Source organism: Lemur catta, chromosome 23 (genome assembly GCF_020740605.2).
Source record: "Lemur catta isolate mLemCat1 chromosome 23, mLemCat1.pri, whole genome shotgun sequence".
Lineage (NCBI taxonomy): Eukaryota > Metazoa > Chordata > Mammalia > Primates > Lemuridae > Lemur > Lemur catta.
The window spans coordinates 26,641,442-26,647,787 of NC_059150.1; the positions used below are offsets into that span (position 1 = coordinate 26,641,442).

Below are 6,346 nucleotides of genomic sequence, written 5' to 3' on the forward strand. Positions count from 1 at the left end.
AAATTCAAATATAAACTAAAAATTTATGAATATATGGTTTTTTGAAAGACACAATAAACATATTTTTCCAGTGCAAATTTCTAAATGACTAAAGTTGGTATATTATAACTGAGAATATACAATATTTTTACTTTTCATAGTTTTCATGGAAAATGTAGGAAATTTAACACATTCATTTGATGTTACCTCACTGACACAAGATGAAGATCTTTTATATAGTTACTTATTTGTTTTTTTAGAGACGGGGTTTCACCAATACCTTGCTTCCTTTCCAACTTCGAAATTCTAATTACCGTTAGTATTTTAGTACTTTTAAATTGCCAAGTTCTTCAATATCTGAAGGGTTTGGAGTGACATTCTCTTGCTTGCCCTCTGATTTTATATATTTAACAGTATGATATATCATGAATGCTGGACTTTGCCACAGAAGCACTCTTCCAAGATCCCAGTGCTCAGGTGTTTATAAATCATGAACAATCTCTGACCCCCTACTGGCTCCCATAACCAGGTCTCCCCATACCATTCACTGCTGAAACCTATGTTCCAGCTCCAAGAAAAGCCTGCACAGACTGTAGAAAACACTATGGAGATTTCACAAAAAATTAAAACTAGAACCACCACATGATCCAGCAATCCCACGTCTGGATATTTACCCAAAGGGATTGAAAACAGACTCTGAGTACTTGCTTCGGCAGCACATATACTAAAATTGGAACGATACAGAGAAGATTAGCATGGCCCCTGCGCAAGGATGACACGCAAATTCACGAAAACAGGCTCTGAAAGAGATGTCTACACTCCTGTCTTCACTACAGCATTACAGTTAGGTTGTTTCCTTATCTTCCATAACCTCCATATCGTAATAGCCAAGGTATGGAAACAACCTCTATGTCCTTCAACAGGTAATTGGGTAAAGAAAATATTACACATACAATGGAATATTATTCAGCCTTAAAGAAGAAAATGTTGCCATTTGTGCCAACATGGGTGGAGATGGAAGACGCTATGCTGAGCGAAAGAAGCTAAACACAGACAGAGAAACGCTGCACGATCTCACGTGTCTGTGGAATCTCAAACAGCCAAGCTGATGGAAGCTGAGAGAGTGGGACGGAAGCTGCCAGGGGCTGGAGGGAGGGAGAAATGGGGGGATACTGGTCAAAGGGTACAAAGTTTCAGTGACTCAGTGTGAACAGGTTCTGGAGATCAAATGCACAATGCGATGACAGCAGTTATATCCTTGTATACTTGAAATTTGCTAAGAGGATAGATCTTAAATCTCAACACACACACACAAATGGCAGCTATGTAGAATGATAGATGTGTTAATTAACTGCATTGTGGTGATCATTTCACAATGTATACCTATATCAAAAGTTGTATATCTTAAATATATACAATTTTATATGTCAATGATAGCTCAGTAAAGCTGTTTTTAAAAAGTCCTCACAGATTATCTTTTCTGTCATTATAAGACATAGAAATTTCAGGAGAATAAAATATTAATATTCTTCACACTAATATTCTTTAAATTTGGGTGATAATATGTACAAAGTAATAGAAATTGCATGATTTACACTGGATGAGGGCAAGTGGAGTATCATTAAGGTCTTTGGATCAATGGGTAATATTGTTCATTTTTGTGGAGATCAGAAGGTAACAGAAGAATATAAATTTCTTGAGGCTAGAGCTGTATCTTCTACGTTATATCCTCACTGCTAGGCAGAAGACATGAAACATATTACACTTGAACCAATAGAGAATGAGTAAATAAATTAACCCATTAGTCAATCACCGATGAGAAATGAATAAATCTGGTGTCAGATCTCCATTACACTATAACTTAGCACTGTCAACCTTTAAAAAGCAATTCCTAGTTTGCACAGAAAATATAAGATTTCAGAACTGACACAAACTAGAGTATGATGGCCTGAATCTGAACAGTTGAGCAAACCCTCTACCCATTGCATAAAAAGACTAGACAAACAAAAATGCAGTTCTACTAAATACTGATGATACAAGAGAGAATGTGACAATTCAAGCCAACTAGGGACAGCAAAATTTATAAGTGTATGCATGTGGTTGGCTGGTTTAAGGAAGAGCAGACTATAAAGCAATATTCAGTCATCTCATCAATAAAACAGTGATAATTCTAGTTGTTTTCATTATTAACACATACATCAAATTTTCTCTTGACTTTTTTAATAATTTGTGATTCCCCTTCTGACCAAAAACGTCTTTGGTCCCCTTTCTGAAACTCAGGAAGACGAGTTGAATGACTGTGTGACTAAATGTGTCTCCCAAATTTTCTTTCAATATAAATTCTAAAGACTGAGTTTGTAAATATTTAATTAACTTCTATTTAACATTTCCAAATGCAGAAAAATTGCTTTTGGCTTCCCTGTCACAGCAGCTACCTTAGCATTTGTCAGAACATCCCAGAAGAAAGAACTCATGTCTGTTTCACTTGCTTTGTTAGGCACATAGCACAGGATAAATGTTCTATACAAATGGATAAATATTCTATGCTTTTGATGAAAAATAGAGTATCTAAAATATTTTATATTATTTTTCCAAAGAATTAAATATAGGAAAATTTTGTTCCAGATATCTGGTATTACTATGAAAAATGTCTCTTGGGCCTCAGATTTGACTGAAATGGCATCACTAATTTGAAATGCCTGTAAATCTATGTTACCTCATATGAAAATTAATATTAACTAGAATTCTTATTAAGACTCAAAAGGATTATTATAACACAGAATAAATATTTAGGGGGTCCACTGCTGAGAAAGAGAAGTAGCAGTGCAAAAGAATATTTTCCTTTAAAAAGTATCTGCTTGATTAAAAAGGACTGCAATTAATTAAGGAAGGTGTTACCACAATAGTCCAATGTTATCTAAGCTACTGGATCTATTTATTTTCTCTTAAAAATACCAGTTTAAGAATACAGCTTGAAGTCTCAGATATCTGAACTTGATGATGGTTCCCAGCCACGATAAGCTAGAAAAAAAATGTTTCCATATGTTTCAAATTCTCCTGGTCTCACTCTGTCAGTGAATGAGTGTATTTATAGGCTCGTAGGAAATGCTACACATACGTGGCCATAAGACACATACTCTGAGCAGCTTCAGAACAGCTTGGGCCCTTCTCATTCTAACTATGCCAAGTCAGCCCAGTGCCGACGTAACTAATAAACGGAAATCAGAATAATTAGCGGCCTTTACTAGTTATTTCTGCCCTTGAATGGGTGGGTATTTGTACTCCAGAGTGGGTCTATGGAGTTTTCAGTTTTGCTTATGCTCTGATTTTACCCCCTAAAGAGCATCTCTCCGCCCAGCGCTCTCAGCACCTCCACGTCGTGTTGCGCCAACAGTGCACCACGTGGTGTCAAGAAGCAAAAAGCTTCGGACCGCGGCACCCGGACATTGGATTAAAGCCCGTTGGTTCGTTCCCCGGATGTTCTCGTACCCTTAGCAGCGCCGGCTCCGGCTGCCCCGTGCATAAAATGCAGGGATCACGTGACTGAGCCACGTGCCGTGCGTGTTTTAGTGCATCCCATTAGTGACACGCTCCTCACTTTCTTCCTGTAACTCGCTTGGACTCAGTTGGATGTGTAATTTCTACACAAGTTGAAGTTTTCAAGAGGAGGTAGATAATGAACTACTATTTTGCACTTAACACTAGTGGAGGGAGTTCTTTTGAAGTATTTCACTTAGGAACAGAGAATTTAAACAAATTCTATCTGTGCTTATTCTTAAGTGTTATCATTCCAAGAATTCTATGTGAAAAATATGTGTTTCATTTTGGTGAAAGTTAAGACAGTTTCAGATCATTTTAACTTAATAATCTAAATACTGTTCATCTTTTCTCATTCTTAAAATTAATAAAACTATCAAAAGTTGATAGTTATTAATTAATGACCACACGGACATATTCATATTAACACATTTGTGACATATTTGTTTTATCCTTTGTACTTTGAGGCTTATAAGTTAAAAACATATTCTTAGACATCTGAGATTAGAATGAATATATTTATAATATTTTTCTATTTTTAGATATACATTTTCAAACTCTGGAGATGTGTGAGATAAGCCTTCATTGTCTGTGTAAAATAAAGTCTTGTCTTTGCCAAAGGAGGATAGTGATAGAGATTTGTTCAAATCAGAATCCAAGCATCTTGGCAGCGAGGAGCACTTCCCTGTTTATAATCTATCAGTCACACCATAGTTTCATCAACTGCAAAGGACTTTTACCAATTTTGGAAGAATGACTACAGAGAAGTGATATATAAAGCTTTCTTCGAAGACATAAATGGTTGCAATTTGAAGAAAATGGTCAGACCCCACTGCCCAAAAGTATCTTCCCTTCATCTAGGACCTGAAATTTTCACAACTGGTCCCAGGTGAAAAATGACGTCTAAATTCACCTTGTAAATGAGAAGTGAAACACCAGTGCTAACATTTTCGCTGTTGCCTAGCAGAAAGCAAAACCTGAAAAAATGGAATGCAAGAATACAGGATAGCACAGGAAAATGTCCAGGCTGAGAGAACAAAGATTTTAGGGAAGCTCGAGGTCACCAGGTACCATACAGGAATTTGGGGAGCTAATGGGAAGGGATTGCTTATACAAATCTCTCTATGTTGTTTATAGAAAACCAAAGGGTAAAACCTTAGTGTAAAAATCAGGAATTCTAAGTTGACAATTATTTATTTTGGCAGAAAAAAATAAATAACATTCTTATGAAAATAAAAGAGCAAGTATTAAATCCCTCAATAAATAGTATTCATAGAAGCACTCCTTTAATAAAAATCTACCCCACTCGTACTGAGTATAGACATTTTACATACAAACATTCAGCAGATGAGGTTTCTGCTCTCAAGGGCATGTGAGCTGATAATTAAAATACAAAATAATAATGGCCAAGGTATACGTGTGTAAAGACTGCTGTGGAATCCCAGCAGAAGTATCTATGCCTACCCGGTGGAATTTGGAGAGAGGGGAAGAGGTGAAATGTAAGGCAAGTCTTGGAGAATAACTGAGAGATCACTCAGAGGAAAGGAGAAGGCAGTGTGGATTGCAGCAAGGGCTGGAGAAGGGAGAATCCTGTAACAATCAGGAAGATTTCAAACAGGGTGGAATCTCTGTAATCAGACACATCTAAGTTCAAATCCTGACTCCAACACTTAGCAGCTGTGAGAACTTAAGAAAACTGTTTGATCTCACCGAACCTTGTTTTTTTTTTCATCTGTGTAATAACAATAGTGTTAATAACATCTACCTCATAGGCTTCTGTATGTGCAAAGTACATACAAAGTCCTGGTACTGTGTCCAATCAAATGTAACCATATTACTAGTTACCATAAAAGCCCGAATGTGAGGCAGTGATAGTGTGATCTGGGCAGAGGAGAAGTAGAGGGACGTTCTGAGGGAGAAGTTGTGAACTGATCAGACATGGGCAATGAGGGAGAGAGCAAGGCTGATCCAAAGTTTCTAATTTAAGCAGCAGGGTGAGTACAGATGCCATAAGCTGAGAAAAATAACCGAGTGGGAGGAGCAGGATTCAGAGGGTGTGTGGGGTGTGAGGCGCCAACACACCACAGTGCGACTCCAGAGGGAGGCAGAAGCCAGAAATTTAGAACTAGGGACTGTAGCTGTGACCAAGGCACTGACCAGGTAAGATCTTACAGGGAAACTGTGCTGGACAGAGAGGAGAAACCCAAAGGACCCAACCAAGTCTTAGGAAACAAAATAACATATTAATGATTCTTAAATTCTCATTGTGAGCTCATCATGATATTTATGTTATGATCATGATCATTTATTGTGTCTTACTACATAGAGGGTATTGTGCTACATGTTTGGTATATTATCATTCATTCAACACATAATAATTGAGCATCTACTGTACGTCAACAGGGATTATCAGAGATGGGGACTCGCCAACAAACCAAGCAGAAAATATGTCTGCCTTCATGAAGCTTATGTTGCCTTTAAGTAATTAAAAAGTAATCAAATAAAGAAAATCACATCAGATTATGATAAGTGCTAAAGAAAAGAAAAACAAAATAAAATGGTAGAGAGCGGCAGATGCAATTGAGGACATGCTGGAAAAAGAAGGCAAGGGATCTTCTCTGTGCGGCTCACGTCCTCCTCCCCTTCTGGCAGCACTGATTGAGGATGAGGAATTCCAGGCTTTGAGAAGTTAAATAACGTGTGTGTGTGTGTGTGTGTGTGTGTGTGTGTGTGTGTGTGTGTGTGTTAAGAATACTTAACATGAGTGCTACCCTCTTAGGTTTTTAAGTGTAAAATATGGTATTGTTAACTGTATAATGTTATACAGCAG

At 37.3% G+C, this 6,346-nt stretch overlaps 1 pseudogene; it reads left to right on the plus strand.

Annotated features, from left to right (window-relative positions):
• The first annotated feature begins 679 nt into the window (after positions 1–679).
• On the plus strand, positions 680–794 carry LOC123627160 (annotated as a pseudogene).
• The last annotated feature ends 5,552 nt before the right edge of the window (positions 795–6,346 follow it).